The sequence below is a fragment of the Pan troglodytes genome, chromosome 14, assembly GCF_028858775.2.
Source record: "Pan troglodytes isolate AG18354 chromosome 14, NHGRI_mPanTro3-v2.0_pri, whole genome shotgun sequence".
Taxonomy (NCBI): domain Eukaryota; kingdom Metazoa; phylum Chordata; class Mammalia; order Primates; family Hominidae; genus Pan; species Pan troglodytes.
The window spans coordinates 29635539-29654085 of NC_072412.2; the positions used below are offsets into that span (position 1 = coordinate 29635539).

An 18547-nucleotide genomic window follows, 5' to 3' on the forward strand; every position below is an offset into this window, starting at 1 on the left:
GAGAGGAAAAAAAAAAGTTGCCTCGGAACTGCTGCGCCCAGCTCCCCCGCCCGCCCGCCTTGTTTTCTCTCCAGCCAGCAGCGCCGGGCCCGAGTCAGCCATGTTCCAGCGAGCGCAGCGGCGCCGCTCCCCCCGCCGCCCGGCCGCCGCCGCCGCCGCGCCCGGGCCGAGGCCGGCCGGGCCCGCACTGCCGCCCCCAGGCCCCCGCGCCGCCCTCGCCCGCCGCGGCGCCCCGCCCGCCCCGCCGCCCGCCCGGCTGGCCGCGCTCCCCGCCGGCGCCCGGCTCGCTGCGGCGGCGGCCAATGCAGCCCGGGGAAGCGCCGCCGCTGCCCTCCCGCCGCCGCCGCCGCCGCTGCCGAGCCGCGCCGGCCCCGCCGCCCCGGCCGCGCTCCGCGCACGCCGCCCGCCCGAACGCCCGGCCCGAGGGCCCAAAACACGTTCAAAATTTTTTTAATTAAAAAAAAAATTTTTTTTTTGCGCCAGTCAGAGCGGACGCCGCCGGGGGTGGAAACTCGCGGGGCGCGGGGCTCCCGGCGCCTCAGGCTGCCTGAAGGCCGGGGCTCCGGCGCGGGGCAGCGTTCCCGGCGCCCGGGCAGAGGCTCGCTCCGTGCGCAGTTCCCCCCACGGTCCCCCCTCATTTGCCTTTGTGTGGATCCTGACCCGCCGGCTCCCGGCCGCGGGGATCCGGCCGCCGCGCGGGCTGGGGAGCTGCCGGAGGCGCTCTCCCCGCCGCGGCGCTGCCCCAGACTCACCCTCAGCGAGGCACAGAGTCGCCCAGTGCCCGTCCGGCTCTCACTTGCCCCGGCGCTGTCTCTATGGAGCTCAATGTACTGCAATGGCTGTGAGAGCGGGAGCCAGACGCAGCCTCCTCACTCTCTCCGCTCTGTAACATTACTCTCCAGCCAGCGCGGCTCCTATTGGCTACCGCCAACTCACGGGGCTCGCTCATTGGCCCGATACCTCCCATTGTCCTGACCAGAGCCCGTTTGCTATTGGCTGTCTCCGGGGACACGTCATCAAGGATTGAAACAGCGCGCAAATCTGAATGTGTGTGTATGCCGGGCAAAGAGGCTGAGGCGGGAGAGGCAGAGGCAGAGGCAGCAGCTGCTACGGGAAAGCAGAGCTCTATGGTGTATGTGTGCATGTGTCTAACCCAAGCCAGCCCCACACCGGAGCGGCCGCCGGAGCGAAAAGGGCCTGACTTTTCCACAAGTGTCTCCAACTCCTCAGGCAAAAGAGACACCCACAGGTCTCCCCCCCCCTTCTTGCCCCACATTCACGCCCAAAGCCGTTGAGATAAGAGGCCCCAGGCTTTTAATGGCCCTTCAAAAGTGAGGGCGACACTATGGGATCATGTCCTCTGAAAACTGGGGTCTCTGCTGGTGCTGAGGGGCGGAAGCCGCCGAGCCTCGAGCCCCTCAAAGGTCTCTGATTGCGTTACACTTTAGGTCTCTGGAAAGGCAGGGCTTCTATAAGAAAGTGACATGATCCAGCCAGCCGGGTTTAAAATACCCCTTTTCTGGGCTCATAAGCCGTCACGTCAGGCTCGCTGAGCAGCTGAAATCTTGAGTCAGTGAGCAGGCATTCAGTTTCACCCTTTTTCTTGGTTTGATCGAGTTTCACAGCATGTCTAGAACTTTTTATTTAAATACAAAGCACTGTCTTAACTTCCTGGAAATCAAATAATTATTCCATGTAATTAAAGAACAGCCACTTCGTTTTGATATGGGGTACCCTAGCAGGAAATGTTTGTGAGGCCCTGGTAGAATTAGCAAATTCATTAGAGACTACATTCTAAACTGTTTGGCTATTTTATTTGACTTGGTGTGGATTACTGTTATAATCAAACGAATCCTTGTGATGCTATCTTTCCCTCCCATCACACCACTTAGTGCATCCATGTAACTGCTCTAGGATTACAGGAGTTGTAGGTATATGGTTACCCGAAGGATTAGATGCAGGCAGAGAGTGCATGTGCCCAAATCCACAGGCTGTGGTTTCTCTAACTCACCAAGCTGGCTGGTATTAATAGACATACTTACGTCTGTAGAGAAAATGTGCTGGCTGTAGTGGCCAGTTCTGAAGACTCTACAGTTATATCAGTCCTTTATGAAACTACTATCTATTCCTTTTAGCCTGAGCAGACCACGCCCCTATTCAGTTATAACAGACTTCCCTTTTTTTTCACTCTCTAATGGTATCTTGTACACTTCTAAATCCAACAACCAATTCCTCCAAATGTAACAGATCAAATTTGGAATAGATCACCTACATCGTGTTAATTTGATTTTTTATATCGCTTATAAGCATCCATAACCTAATTTATTTCCTCAAATGTATTAAACTACTTGAGAGTAAGCTTAGATAATCTTTCCTGTTTTAATGTTGATTTTAAAAGAAAATACACTATTGGACTCAGGGATTATAGTCTTGGTGAATGGACAATATATCACACATGCACATGAAAAAGACTATAATATTAAAGAGGATATAAATTGGTATACTGCACATGCAGTGTTTAAAGATAATATATCTAAAGTTAACTTTTATGTTGTTATTTTCACACATATTTACTATCCTCTGCTTCCCTCTACTAATCATTCAAATTTTATATTTCATTTAAATCTAGATATTTATTTCAGTACTGTCTTATCTTCTCAATGTCTCATATTACAAAATATTCATGAGAATGATTAAGATACTTTCAGTGGCATCTATGATATTAAAATTTGACGATTAGTTGAATGTGGCACTATCAATATTTTCCAGGAGCAGTGTTGGCTTTGTACTGGCACAGCCATACACTTTACTGGTTGTCTATACCAGCTTGCTCCTGCCAGGGTGCATTTATGGCCACAGGACATCTTGAGAGCAATGGGCCCACACAAGGTTTCTATTTTGACAGGATGATATGGTGAGTAATAGGCACTGGAATTGAATAGACTTGGGTGCAAATCCCAGCTCTGCTACTTACTAGCTGTATGATCTTGGACATGTTTTTAAACCTCCATGCTTCAATTCTCTCAGCTATAAAATGGAGGGGACCACAGGGTTGTAAAGATTAAACTTTTTTTAATGTTTAAAATTATATAGACCCCTTCAATCCCATAATTTAGAAAACCTCAAGTGCAGTTAACCTTGAGTTTTTCTTCATATTTTAATCTTATATGAAGGCAGTGATTGCAAATCTGGTGAATTTTTTTTTGTTGTTGTTGTTGTTGTTTGAGACAGAGTTTTGCTCTTACTGCCCAGGCTGGAGTGCAGCGGTGCAATCTCGGCTCACTGCAACCTACACCTCCTGGTTCAATCGATTCTTCTGCCTCAGCCTCCCGAGTAGCTGGGAATACAGGCACGCGCCACCATGCCCGGCTAATTTTTTATTTTTAGTAGAGACGGGGTTTCACCATGTTGGTCAGGCTGGTCTTGAACTCCTGACCTCAGGTGATCTGCCCGCCTTGGCCTCCCAAAGTGCTGGGATTACAGGCATGAGCCACTGCACCCGGCGTTGTTTTGTTTTTTTTAAATCCTAACCTCAAACAATGCTAATCTTCCCCTAGTCTGGTGATGGTACCTTTATTTATTCCCAAGTTTAACAGAGACTATGTCAGAGAGAAGAGTTTAAAAACCACCACTTGCAGGCAATTCATTTCTTGTATTTGATTTTCTGTGATATAGGCAGGGAAGAACATAAACCCACAATCTTGATGTTCCTTTATGATATTAGACCCTTTTCTTCTTCCACATGAATCCTTAGTCACAAGTTGACATATTTTACTTTACAGTTATTGGGTTTTTGTTGTTGTTGTTTTTGTTTTTATGAGACAGGGTCTCGCTCTGTTGCCCAGGCTGGAGTGGAATGGCACGATCTCAGCTCACTGCAACCTCCACCTCCCGGGTTCAAGCAATTCTCGTGCCTCAGCCTCCCGAGTAGCTGGGACTACAGGCATGCACCACCATGCCCGGGTAATTTTGAATTTTTGATAGAGACAGGGTTTCACCATGTTGGTCAGGCTGGTCTTGAACTCCTGACCTCAAGTGATCTGCCCGCCTCGGCCTCCCAAAGTGCTAGGATTACAGGCATGAGCCCTGGTACCCGGCCAAGTTATTGGGTGTTTTATCCCAAATTACAAAGTCATCCAGTTGAAGAGGCCTGAACACCCTCTCCCATGCTCAATTTAAACAACTGAATTACAGATCGTCATTAATATACTTTATGCCCTTCCTCCATCCCCTCTAGGATAGGGGAAGTACCTCTTTTCTGTAATCCTGTAATATTGTGTATATTAATTACTGCAATCACAATTGTGGTTCTCCAGTTGTATCTGCTTGTCCCACTGCACTGTACACCTTAAAGGCAAGAACTCTGTATTTTTTTTTGTTTTTTCTGAGACAGGTTATGGCTGTATTGCCCAGGCTGGAGTGCAGTGCAGTGGCATGATCACGGCTCACTGCAGCCTTGACTTTCTGGGACTGAAGCCGTCCTCCCACCTCAGCTTCCTGGGAAGCCAGGACTACAGGTGAGTGCCACCACGCCCGGCCTATTTATTTATTTATTTGAGACGGAGTCTCCCTCTGTTGCCAGGCTGGAGTGCAGTGGCACAATCTTGGATCACTGCAACCTCTGCGTCCTTGGTTTAAGTGATTCCCCTGCCTCAGCCTCCCGAACAGCTGTGACTACAGGCGCGTGCCACCATGCCCAGCTTATTTTTGTATTTTTAGTGGAGACGGGGTTTCACCATGTTGGCCAGGATGGTCTCCATCTCTTGACCTTGTGATCCGCCTGCCTTGGCCTCCCAAAGTGCTGGGATTACAGGCATGAGCCACTGTGCCCAGCCCCAGCTAATTTATTTTTATTTTTATTTTTTGTAGAGACAAGGTCTCTCCATGTTGCCCAGGCTGGTCTCAAACTCATGGGCTCAAGTGATCCTCCTACCTTGGCCTCCCAAAGTGCTGGGATGACAGGCATGAACCACCGTGCCTGGTGCTGGCTATTTTTTTTTTTGTAGAGGCAGGGTCTCTCCATGTTGCTCAGGCTGGTCTCAAACTCCTTGGCCTCCCAAAATGTTGGGATTACAGGCATGAGAAACTGAGCCCAGCCCCATCTTTGAATCCCAAGCACCTAGCAGAGTACTTGGCATACAGCAGGCATTAAATAAAGCCCGTTGCATAAATGAATTAATAGCTGAAGGAGTACGTATTGCAAATTATTGTTTTAACCTTCCTCTTCTATCTTTAGATCTAAAAGCATTTAGGTCTTTCTAAATCAAAAGGCAGGAAAATAGAATAAGAAGCGAATGTTAGGATACTAAGATTGAGAATAGGTGCCAATTACATCTCATTGACGTAACTTAAAAAGGGAGAGGCACAGTTGGAGGGTGAGAGGGGATCTCAAATGTAGAGAAACACATATAGTCTAAGCATTTACCAGTTTCCAATTAGGCCAAGATTATTCCTTGGTGGATACAGTGAACTATGGCAAGCCAAATTAGACTTTATCACAGAAAACTGCAAGATTGTCTGCCCAAAGATTGTTACCAATTGACTTTTTATTGTTTTATTTTATTTTTTTTTTGAGACGGAGTCTCACTCAGTCGTCCAGGTTGGAGGGCGGTGGCGCGATCTTGGCTCACTGCAACCTCTGCCTCCTGGGTTCAAGTGATTCTCCTGCCTCAGCCTCCCAAGTAGCTAGGATCACAGGCATGTGCCACCACGCCCAGCTAATTTTTGTATTTTTAGTAGAGACGGGGTTTCACCATGTTGGCCAGGCTGGTCTTGAACTCCTGACCTTAGGTGATCCACCCGCCTCGGCCTTCCAAAGTGCTGGGATTACAGGTGTGAGCCACCATGCCCAGACTTATTTATTTATTTATTTATTTATTTATTTATTTATATTTAATTAATTAATTAATTTTTTGAGACAGAGGCTTGCTCTATTGCCCAGGTTGGAGTGCAGTGGTGTGGTCTCAGCTCACTGCAACCTCCACCTCCCAGGTTCAAGCAGTTCTTCTGCCTCAGCCTCCCGAGTAGCTGGGACTACAGGCACGTGCCATGGCTAATTTCTGTATTTTTAGTAGAGACAGGGTTTCACTATATTGGACAGGCTGGTCTTGAACTCCTGACCTCGTGATCCACCTGCCTTGGCCTCCCAAAGTGCTGGAATTACAGGTGTGAGCCAGCGCGCCTGGCCTATTTTATTTTATCTTTAATTTAATGTTTGTCTCCCATGTTCAACCAAACCAATGGTTGGTTTTTTTGTTTTTTTTGTTTTTTGTTTTTTGTATTTTTTTTTTGAGACGGGGTTTCACTCTTGTTGCCTACGCTGGAGTGCAGTGGCACGATCTCGGCTCACTGCAACCTCTGTCTCCCAGGTTCAAGTGATTCTCCTGCCTCAGCCTCCCAAGTAGCAGAGATTATAGGCACGGGCCACCACACCTGGCTAATTTTTTTTTTTGTATTTTTAGTAGAGACGGGGTGTCACCATGTTAGCCAGGCTGGTCTCGAACTCCTAACATCAGGTGATCCACCCGCCTCCGCCTCCCAAAGTGCTGGGATTACAGGCATGAGCCACCGTGCCCGGCCTTTTTTTTTTTTTTTTGAGATGGAGTTTCGCTCTTGTTGCCCAGGCTGGAGTGCAGTGGCACCATCTCGGCTCACTGCAACGTCCACCTCCCGGGTTCAAGCGATTCTCCTGCCTCAGCCTCCGGAGTAGCTGGGATTACAGGCACGCACCACCACGCCTGGCTAATTTTTTGTAATTTTAGTAGAGATGGGGTTTCACCATGGCCAGGCTGGTCTTGAACTCCTGACCTCAGGTGATCCGCCCGCCTAAGGCCTCCCAGAGTGCTGGGATTACAGGCGTGAGCCACCGCGGCTGGCCACCAATGGGCTTTTAAAACTTAAAAGGTGACCAGGTGTGGTGGCTTATGCCTATAATCCCACTACTTTGGGAGGCAGAAGTGGGCGGATCACTTGAGGCCAGGAGTTCAAGACCAGCCTGGCCAACACGGCAAAACCCTGTCTCTACTAAAAAGACCAAAATGAGTCCGGGTGTGATGGCGCATGCCTGTAGTCCCAGCTACCTGGGAGGCTGAGGCACGAGAATCACTTGAACCCAGGGGGTGGAAGTTGCAGTGAGTGGAGACTACACCAGAGTGCCACAGAGCGAGACTCTGTCTCAAAACAAAGATACAAATAAAAAACTCTGACGTAAAAAAAATACAACATGCAAGGCCAGGCACAGTGGCTCACACTGGTAATCCCAGCACTTTGGGAGGCCGAGGCAGGCGGATAACTTAAGGTCAGGGGTTCGAGACCAGCCTGGCCAACATGTTGAAACCGCATCTCTACTAAAAATACAAAACTTAGCCAGGCATGGTGGCACACACCTGTACTCCCAGCTACTCCGGAGGCTGAGGCATGAGAATCGCTTGAAGCTGGGAGACAGAGGTTGCAGTGAGCTGAGATGGTGCCACTGCACTCCAGCCTGGGCTACAGAGAAAGACTCCATTTCAAAACAAAACAAAACAAAACAATACAGAAAACAACAACAACAAAAATGCAGACTGGGAGCTGTAAGTTTTTCATTGGTTGAAAATATTGATCTCTCCCAATGCAATGAGTCCTAAAGTCAAGCTATATGAATTCTCTTGTCTGCTTTGCAAAACAGGCCAGTTTCGGAAAAGGAGAGGAAATGCTAACCCAAAATGTCTGATGAGGTCAACCATATAACCATACAACCATACTAAGGATCACACATACTGAAAACTTTTTTTTTTTTTTAGGGCAGTGAAAATAAAGGAATGAGGCATTCAGGAAAAGAAGAGAGCACAGGTTTGTGAACTCCAGACTAGAAGCAAGGATACTGACATCCAATCCCCTCAATTCACTATGCACGGACCTCTCATAGTCACCGAGGTCTATGCTCAGTTTCCTCAACATTTCCTTAGGGCTGTCACTACCTTAGTCTAACTTGAAAGGATGTTTCATGACTAAATGGAGAGGCAAGAAGAAAGACCAGAGGTGAAAGAGAGGGAGATGGTGCTATATGTGTTCATGTATGGAGAAGGAGAACCTCTTCCCCAGCTGCTTAAGTACCTCCTGCCTCAGCCCGAGTTTTCCAGGGGAAATCAGCAGCTTCTCCGTGGGCAGCATTGATGGCTATGGCACAGAAAATTGTACCAAAGCTAATTTATATCAATAATTTCTCTAGAATTGGATGATTTTACTGGTTAGTAAGGGGGAAATATCAGACCTTTCCTTAAGAGGCCCGTCCTCTGGTTAGTCAAAGAATGGTACACGTGACGAGTGGAAAACACAATAGTAAAAGTTCTTACAGAAAGGTGATCTAAGTTCAGAAAAGATCCCTATATTAGGTCTTGATCTCAATAATCACATCAAACATCAAATTCAGCTGCTCTATTAAAACTGCCTTACACCTTCAGAATAAATGCTTATCACACACCCACGCAGATGGCTATAATCAAGGAGATAGACAGTAGCAAGCATGGGTGAGCATGTGGAGAAAGAAACTGGAACCCTTATGCACACTTGTGGAAATGTAAACGGGCAGGTGTTTTGGAAAACAAGCTCACAGTTCCTCAAAAGGTTAAACACAGATAGATAGCAGTTGACCCAGCAATTCCACTCCTAGGTATATACCCAAAAGAAACAAAAACATGTCCACACACACTTGTACATGAATCTTCATAGCAGCATTATTTGTAACAGTCAAAAAGTGGAAAACACTCAAATGCCCATCAACTGATGAGTGGATAAATCGAATGTGGTACATCCATACACATACATATATATTTGACATTATGCTAAGTGAAAGAGCCCAGACATAAGAAGGCCACATATTGTATGATTCCATTTATATAAAATATCCAGAACAGAAAATATTATAGACAGGGAAGTAGATTAGTGGCTGCCAGGGTTTGGGGAAAAAGAGAGTGCCTGCTAATGGGTATGGAGTTTCTTTTAGGGGTACAAAAATGTTCCAGATTAGATTATAGTAATGGCAGCATGACCTGGTAAATATGCCCAAAACCATTGAATTGTACACTGTAAGTGGGTAAATTACATGGTGTATGAATCATATTTTGATAAAGCTATTTTTTAAAAAGCAATAAATGTCTTACGAGTGGTTTTGGTTAACTAAGGAAAGACAGAAACAATGGAACACTCCCTTGCCAACTTTGCCCATTTCTTTCCTGCTGTTCATGATGTTTAACACCTTGTGAAAAAGATGGTCCTCTTCATTAGGTAGAATTTTCATCTATTATTGGAGTTACATATTCTGTGCTTAAAGTATATTTTTGCTGCAAAATATTATAGTAATTTTAAACAAGCGCTTTTATAGGGATACTGTGGGAGGCTTTTCTGGAGAGCCGGGGGTGACCGTAATAAGTATGCCCAGCCATGAAGGGTTAGGACTGACAGTGTAAACTGGCCCCTCTCTGGCCTTATCTGACCCACAGACGTTTCATTTGGTCAAAGCGGTGTTTTAAAAAGGTAGACATTGGGCAGGTATGGTGGCTCACACTTGTCATCTCAGCACTTTGGGAGGCCGAGGCAGAAGAGGAGTTCGAGGATGCAGTAAGCAGTGATTGAACCACTGCACTCCAGCCTGGGCGACAGAGTGAGATGGTCTCTCTCTCTTTTTTTTTTTTCTTTTTTTTTTTTTTGAGATGGTTTCGCTCTATCGCCTGGGCTGGAGTGCAATGGTGCAACCTTGGCACTCTCTCTCTCTCTCTTTTTTTGTTTTTTTTTTTTTTGAGACAGGGTCTTGCTCTTTCACCTAGGCTGGAGTGCAATGGTGCAACCTTGGCTCACTCTCTCTCTCTTTTTTTTTTTTTTTCTTTTTTTTTTTTTCTTTTTTTTTTGAGACAGGGTCTCCCTTAGGCTGGAGTGCAGTGATGCGACCTCAGCTCTCTCTCTCTCTCTCTCTTTTTTTTTTTTTTGAGACAGTCTCGCTCTGTCGCCTAGGCTGGAGTACAGTGGTGCAACCTTGGCTCACTGTCTCTCTCTCTCTCTTTTTTTTTTTTTTTTTTTTGAGACAGAGTCTCGCCTAGGCTGGAGTGCAGTGAGCGACTTCAGCTCACTGTCTCTCTCTCTCTCTTTTTTTTTTTTTTTTTGAGATAGGGTCTCACCTAGGCTGGAGTGCAGTGGCGTGACCTCGGCTCACTGCAGTCTCCTCCCACCTCTCCCCTCCCTTCACCCCACCCCAAGTAGCTGGGACTACAGGTGTGCACCATCATGCCTGGTTAATTATGTTTTTGTATTTTTTGTAGAGATGGGGGTCTCTCCATGTTGCCTGGGCTGGTCTTGAACTCCTGGGCTCAAGTGATCTGCCTGTCTCGGCCTCCCAAAGTGCTGGGATTACAAGTGTGAGCCAATGTGCCCGGTTTGAGACCATCTCTAAAAAAAAAAAAAAAAAAATTCCCTGGGTGTGGTGGTGGCGCTCACCTGTAGTTCCACCTACTCACTCAGAAGGCTGAGATAGGAGGATTGTTTGAGCCCGGGAGTTTGAGGCTGCAGTGAGCTATGATCCTGCCATCACACTCCATCCAGCCTGGGCAACAGAGAGAGACCCTGTCTCTAAACAAACAAACAAAACCCAGAAAACAGTAGAAATCTTCACAATAAAAAATCCAGATATTTGGCTTCTTTTGAAAAGTGAGAGATCTGATAAGGTTGGGTTCACATTTCCACATGGGGAGGATGGTTGGAATGAAGAGTAACTGCCTCCCTCAAAGAGGTCAGGGTTCTCAAGTTTACCACAGTCCCCGCCATTCCCTAAGTGGTTAGCCTGACTTTTCACCCAATCACATCACCTCCCTGGCCCCTGTAGACATTTGAGTTGGGGCCTAAGCATTTCATATGATTGTAAACTGTAATTCTGAAATTTTCTTGATCAGAGATTCTTTTTATAGGAAACAGTTATTGTCATCATACAAACCATAGAGTGGGAAACTGAGAAACAGAACTGTTGTGATATCGCAGGTGGCATGTACTTTTTTTTTTTTTTTTTTTTTTGAGACGCAGGTAGCATGTACTCTCTCTCAGTTTTTTTATTTTGAGACAGAGTCTTACTCTTTTGCCCAGGCTGGAGTGCAGCCTCATTGCGACCTCAGCCTCTCAGGCTCAAGCTCAGCCTCCCGAGTAGCTGGGATTACAGGCGCAAGCCACCACACTCAGCTAATTTTTTGTATTTTCAGTAGAGATGGGGTTTCACCATGTTGGCCAGACTGGTCTCGAACTCCTGACCTCAAGTGTTCTGCCCACCTCAGCCTCCCAAAGTGCTGGGATTACAGGCCTGAGCCATCGCGCCCAGCCAGCATGTACTCTTGAGATGAGGAAGAGAGTGGCTGTGCTGCCAAGAGAGGATGTCTTATGGCCCAGACAAAAGACTAGACAACAAGCTTTATTTAGCATGCGTCTCCCATGTGCTAAGCACTATACATAGAGTATTTTGTTTATGGCTGGTGTGATGGCTCACGCTTGTAATCCCAGCATTTTGGGAGGCAGAGGTGGGTGGATCACTTGAGCCCAGGAGTTCAAGACCAGCCTGGCCAACATGGCAAAACCCCAGCTCTACTAAAAGTACGAAAGTATTAGCTGAGTGTGGTGGCATGTGCCTGTGATCCCAGATACTAGGGAGGTTCAGGCACGAGAATCACTTGAACCCATGAGGCGAAGGTTAGAGAGAGCCAAGATCATACCACTGTGCTCCAGCCTGGGCAAAAGAGCGAGATTCTGTCTCAAAAAAAAAAAAAAAAGATTTTGTTTAATCCTAACAGTAATCCTATAAGGCCAGGATGCTTATCTGTCTTTTACAGGCAATACTAAGGGAGGCTCAGAGAGATTCATTGAATTGTCCAAGGTCACACAGCTAGTTAGCAACAATATTGACCCTGTTCTGAGTCCAAAGCCTTGTGTTTTCTCCACGAAAGCCATATGATCTTGCGGTTATTAGCCTAGCTAATAAAATAAAAACGGTATCACATTTCCCCACCTAAATATGCATCACAGCCCTGTAGGAATACTGACATACGTTTGAAATGCACAGTTCACATTCTTGGCTTTCAAGGTCTTTGAATAGGACCCTTACAGTTTGCATATATAAAATCTGAAAAAAGTTTAATGAAACAATACCTACCATTGTTGCGATGGACTCTGATTTTTTTTCCTTCACATTTTAAATTTACTTCCCAATCCATCCATAGGCCCTGCGGTTTGTGAAACATGGAATTAGAGCAACAGTAAAGAAGTTCCATTTCCCATCCAGGGTAACATCAGGCCTAACTGACAAGTGCAGGTGCTGAGGCTGATTGAATAGGACAGAAAGGAGCAGCCAGGGGAGATGCCGAGCACCCAGGGCCTGCAGCCAAGCTCCCCAGCAGACCAAATGAGGCTTGTGCCAACACAGTGGGCCTGTCCGAAGCCCAGAGAAAGGCTCTGAAGACAGAAAAGGGGACTGCCTTGCTCTGCCAGGGAGGCCCAAGACAAAAAACAGCATTCCAGGCCAGAGAATGCCAGGAAATGCAAAGATGCTTGCAAATTTCTGAAGCCTGGGAGAGAAATCCTAGCAGACCTAACAAATATCTTCCTCACCTGAGTGAGGCTCCCCACCTTGGATTTGCCTCTAACTAAAATCACAGGCTGGAAATGCAGAAGTGCCTCTGCCAGTGAGGAGCTGGACCAGTTGGGACAGACAGCCTTACCATCCAAGTTACTAGGCCTTTTTGTTTAAAAAACACTGAGTGCCCAAAGCGGTTTGTAAGGGTAAACAGAGGGTGACTGCTAACCCATACCTGAAGGTGTTAAAGAAAAAAACATCAACAACAAAAAACGTGTATGCTTTTTCTGAAAGGTTGCTGTTGATCCTTGTTGTAAGGTTTCCTTTTGACTTACAAGAATGGAAATGAGGAAGGAGGAAAGAAATAGCATGGTTCACTACAGTCTAACATAAGTACTACCAGCAAATTGATAGTCATGTTCAGAAATGAACTCTGCATTGAACACACTCATGGCATTTGACCAGTGATTTTGCTTCTAGGAAATATTCAGAAATAAGTAAAAAGTGGCCAGGCATGGTGGCTCACTCCTGTATTCCCAGTACTTTGGGAGGCCAAGGCAGGAGGATCACTTGGGCCCGGGAGTTCAAGGCTGCAGTGAGCTGTCATTGTACCTGTGAATAGACACACTCCAGCCTGGGGACAGAGTGAGACCCTGTCTCTAAAAAGAATTATTTTTAATTAAAAAAATTATGAATTGCAGCATTATTTATAATGTGGAAACAACCTAGATGTCCAATGAGAGGTTTGGCTAAATGCATTTTAATCTGCCTTTATGATGCATTGTTATCATTATAACACTATCAAATTCTTATGAATACTAAACTGAATGCCTTGCAAAAATATACACAATATCTTGTGAGAAAAACTATTTTCAGAAGGATCCCTGTTTGAAAAAGAGTATGTATGAATCCAGAAAAGACGGAAAGAATATACTAATAAATGTTAATCATATTTATTTCTGATGGAAGATAATCTTTGCTTTCTTTTTCTTTTCTTTTTTGAGACAGGGTCTTGCTCTGTTGCCCAGGCTGGAGTGCATTGGCACAACCAGAGCTCACTGCAGCCTCAAACTCTTGGGCTCAAGTGATCTTCCCACCTCAGCCTCCCAAAGTGCTGGGATTATAGGCATGAGCCACATGGTGCCCAGCCCCGAAATCCCAATTTCTTTTTTTTCTTTTTTTTCTTTTTTTTTGAGACAGAGTCTCCCTCTGTCACCTAGGCTGGAGTGCAGTGGCGCGATCTCAGCTCACTGCAACCTCTGCCTCCCGGGTTCAAGCGATTCTCGTGCCTCAGCCTCCCAAATAGCTGGGCCAAATCCCAATTTCTAAGAGAAGAAATGTGCTACTAGAGGACTCAAAGATTCAGATAATTTTACAAATTCAGCATTACTCTAGAAACTGTTCCCTATGGGGAAATATTCCCTATAAAGATAAATATGCACATTTATCATAGCTCTAAACTTTTACCTCTTGTCACTATTGATGTGTCTTCTCTAATAGCTATTCATTCTTTCCCTGTAATTTGGACCTTAGTCCGAATCTTTGCTTCTCTTCTGCTCTCTTTAAGACCTCAGTGACCAACTCTTCTTAGAGGCGTTTTAAACACTGTCATTATGTAAATGACCCTTGGTTTCCATTCCAGCCCCAGGCTGTATCCTGGACTTCAGACTCCTATTCCCACCACTCACCAGTTTTGCAAGCTCTCCAGTTTGCCCTCTAAACCTTACCTCTTTCCGATTTCACTACCTGCAGAATTCCCACACTGGCTCAAATTCTAGCGGTTGTTTTTGACTCCCCTTTCTCCTCTCCCCTCACACCAACTTCAGTAACATTTAAGTCACAAGAATTTTTGAATTCTTTTTTTCACTTCTTTTGTTCTGGCATTTATTATTTTGTGGTTAAGAATGGAGGCTTTGGAACCGGACACCTCTAAGTTTAAAATCCTGGTCCTGGTGCTTACTAGCTGTGTCACCTTGGGCAAAGTGAATGAACCTCTCTGAGCCTCAGCTGCTTCCATAAAATGATGATATCACATTTGCAAGAGTGTTGTGAGTTTCAATGAGCTCATATACCTAAAGAGCTCAGCCTACAGTGTAAATCGCTTAGAACACTGTAAATGATCAACAGATGTTGGATGTTATTATAATTTTCCTAATGCATACAGCTCCACTGCTTTAAAAACTTTTTATTTAACTACAATGTTTTCTTCCAAATTAACTACAAAATCCTCTTCTGGCCCTCAGGGCCCTCCCTAATCTGGCAGTTTCTCTCTTGCTTTCCCTCCTGCTGCCCTCCTGATTTCTAATCAAACTGGACCTTGTACTTTCCCACCTTCGAGATTCTGGTCACACTGTTTCTCTGGCCTGTAATGTCCTTCCCCCTCCTCTGCTGCTAAAACCCAATCTCTCCTTTTAAATGTTTACTGTGTGACAATAAAGATGCTTTCGGAAGTTAAAGCATGTGATTTTCTACATATAACCAGAAATCATAGAAGTTCATAAACTCCTTCAAAATGTATTGCCTTGTGTGGAATATTTACTTTGACACCAAAATATGTATTCGTTAAATTCAATGAATTCAGTCTACGTTTCATTTATTTATATATTTGTTCATTTATTTTAATTTTAGAGATGTGTAGAATATTCACTTTGACAACAAAATGTGTATTCACTAAATTCAATGAATTCAGTCTAGGTTTTCTTTAAATATATATTTGTTTGTTTATTTTAATTTTAGAGATGGGGTCTCACTATGTTGCCCAGGCTCAAGGGATCCTCCTGCCTCAGGCTCCTGAATAGCTGGAACTACAGGAGACCACTGCACTCAGCTCTAGGTTTTACATTTGGATGAAACCTATTTAGATTTGCATGAAATTAGCCCAGTTTCACAGGAGCAGTGTGGGTGATGTAGATGCCCTGGGTGAAGCTGGTAGAACTCAGGGAAGGAGAGCCAGGCCTCAGTGAGGACCTGTTCCCTTCTATGTCGGTTGCTCTCACGCAGTGCTATGGTTCCTCTGGCACCTAGTACAGCCACTTTCCCTCCTTCCCTCGCTCCTTTTTCTGTCTCCTCCCCTCCCCGCCCTTCTCTCTCATGCTTGGCAAACACAGTGCCTAAAGTACCTAGTTCCTGGGATTTATACGTGCCAAGTGGCTTTGGGGAACAAGTTTTTCTCAAGTCCAAGCATCAAAAGGCACTTATTTCAACACTTCAGGGAAAAGTAGTAACTAAGGAAATCAATAATCTCATCCCAAGCAGAAGAATGGATTTTTGTGAGACTCTTCCTATGGTTTCCTGCTCAGCCTTTTAAAGAGGTGTAATATTAGTCTCTTGAATCTTTTTCCTCTTGTGTGTTTTTTTTTCTTTAACCTTACCTTAAGAAATAAATGTAAACTTGCAGGTAGAAACTATGTCCTGACCTAAGTATTATATGATAACAAGTTGTTTTCAAGTACTGTATGTTTGTTAAAGACAATTAGAAGACTCAAAAAAACACTTTCATATATCTATACATTCTTCAGTGGCTAGAACTGAACTTTCGATCTTTTTCAGAGGGATTTTTTGATGGAGAAAAAAAAAAAAACCACAGATGAGATTAGAAGAAGATCTGCTACAGCAACAGAAAAAGAGAATGCCAAGAAGGGGAAGAGTGAAGGCTGGAGAGCGGAAGCCAGTGCCAAAACATTCCGAAGCTACCCAACATCTAAGAAAGGTGGCCTGAGGGAGATTGCAAGCACTAACCGCTAAACGCTAAATGAAGGGTTAGATCTTATCTATGTCCAGAAGAAGTAATAAGAAAGAATGCGTATCTCCAAAAGCTGAAAGATTTGGACAGGACCCAAGGCGGAGGCCTGGCATTTTTCTAAATTGAGATGCCAATCCCATCATACCTTAGGACTATAAGATTCAAGGATGAAGACTGGCTCCCCCCGTGGGGCAAAATCAGTGGATGGGACACAACACATCTGCCATCATGATGAAAACAGTAAACCTCTACTGAGGCTCCACTCTTGAAGCGTGCCTCTGTCAGACCCTAGTTATCCAAGGCTGGTGCTCAAGGGAAAAAGGACGCAGTCTTGGAAGGCCAGGAAGCTTCTGTCTTACTCATTAGCCTGATATGCCAGCTCCATGTAGGTATTCTTAAGTCTTTCTTTTTTTTTTTCTTTTGAAATGGAGTCTTGCTCTGTCACCAGTGCAATGGTGCCTCTTGGCTCACCACAACCTCCGCCTCCCAGGTTCAAGCGATTCTCCTGCCTCAGCCTCCTGAGTATCTGGGACTACAGGTGTGTGCCACCACGCCCAGCTAGTTTTTGTATTTTTAGTAGAAACGGGGTTTCACCATATTGGCCAGGCTGGTCTCGAACTCCTGATCTCAAGTGATCTGCCTGCCTCGAGGTATTCTTAGTCTTAAATGTGCTGCTGTAGACACATATTATTGTCACATAGGTTAATATTTCTCTTGGAGAAAGAACTGAGGCAGGACACCTGAAGGTACTCTTTCAGGCAACATTTTCACTTAGGAAAGTTCTAAATTGAGTTTGTATCATTCCCTGTCCCTCCTCCTCTCCCTTTCTCTTTTCTCTTCCCTTCTCTCATTGTCCAAAAGATTAAATAAAACAAAAACCTACACACAAAAGCAACAGGGAGATCAAGATGGTAAAGACCAAGCTCATGTTTTATTAGTTAGCAGACAGTGGGGCTCAGGCCGCAAGCGTCTATGGTGGGGCCAGGAGGGGGCAGAAACTAACATTTATTGGGCATTCACCATCTGCTAGGATCATAAATACTTTACCTCATTATAATTCTCACATCAAGCCTTTGGGGTGGGTGTTATTTTCCTTATTTTACAGGTGAGGAAATTAAGGTTGCCTAAGCTTACCCAGCTAGTGATCCAAACCCATCTTCCTGGCTCTGAAGCCAAGTCTGACTCGACACCTTCCATGTCTGTCTCTTTCCCGTTCTGGCCTTTGTCATTAAAACCAACAGTATCAGAAAGATGCACTCCAAAGGTAGCAAATGACATTGGTAGCAACTTCAAGGGTCTTTGCGGGAAATAAAAAAATAAAATAAAAAGTGAGGTCTTTACCAATTTTGTTGTTGTTGTTGTTTAAATAGAGACAGAGTCTTATTCTGTTGCCCAGGCTGGAGTACAGTGGTGTGATCATAGCTCACTGCAGCCTTGACCTCCCGGGCTCAAGCCATCCTCATGCCTCAGCCTCCTGGGTATCTAGGACTACAAGTGCACACCACCAACACCAGCTATTTTTTTTTTTTTTTCGTAGAGACAGGATATAGCTATGTTGCCCAGGCTGGTCCTGAACTTCTGGCCTTAAGCAATCCTCCTGCCTCGGCCTCCTAAAGTGCTGGAATTATAGTGTGAGCCACCATGGCTGGTCCTTTACCAATTATTGAGGAGCAATTGTCCTAATGTTAAGATGACAGGTCAGAGAACATAGCCAAGGGGTAGCAGCCCAGCACTCCTCACCCACAGGTGAGTGAGCAAAGCAAACACAAGACCCCACTCCATTCTGCATCCACCAGGGCTTGGAAGCCTGGCACGGCCATAAGAATCACCTTTGTGCTCATCATTAAAACTTCCTCTGGGGGTCCTCTCACTCAGTTGCCTGGCCCAGAAACCTGAGTATCATCATTAACTCCTCCCTTTCCCTCACTCCCCGCAACCAGCAAACCCTCCAGTCCTAGGGATCCTACCTCTTTAATGTGTGTCTCTGATCCCTGTCACTTCCCTTCATTTCCGAGGCCAACTTCTCCTGCTCACTCTACTCCAACCCTGGGCCTTAGTGTTAGGAAACTCCAAGTGACGTTTCTAAGTAAATTATGACATTATGATCGCGATGTTCCTCTGCTTAAATAATTCCTGCATGACTCCCTGTTGCCCACAAGAGAACGTGCAAATTTCTTTTTTTTTTTTTTTGAGTCAGGGTCTCCCTTTGTCACCCAGGCTGGAGT

At 45.4% G+C, this 18547-nt stretch overlaps 1 protein-coding gene and 1 long non-coding RNA gene across 6 annotated transcripts in view; one reads left to right on the forward strand and one right to left on the reverse strand.

The window, feature by feature from the left end:
* The window catches only part of HMGB1 (high mobility group box 1), a 157992-nt gene that overhangs the window by 5213 nt on the left and 134232 nt on the right, over window positions 1–18547 (reverse strand). Inside the window, exon 1 of one of the 5 annotated variants that reach the window (XM_509611.8) lies at window positions 753–958. The exons of 2 other annotated variants lie outside the window; for them this stretch is intronic. The gene's annotated coding sequence lies outside the window, so the exon portion shown is untranslated. Of the gene's footprint in view, window positions 1–21; window positions 190–752; window positions 959–18547 lie in introns of those variants that run through there. 2 more of the 5 variants (XM_054665166.2, XM_003952381.5) reach the window with 2 other exon arrangements.
* Window positions 4394–17664, forward strand: LOC134808118 (uncharacterized). The gene is made up of 3 exons (XR_010150414.1): window positions 4394–4517; window positions 7782–7830; window positions 16130–17664. It is a non-coding gene; the product is annotated as an uncharacterized LOC134808118 (long non-coding RNA).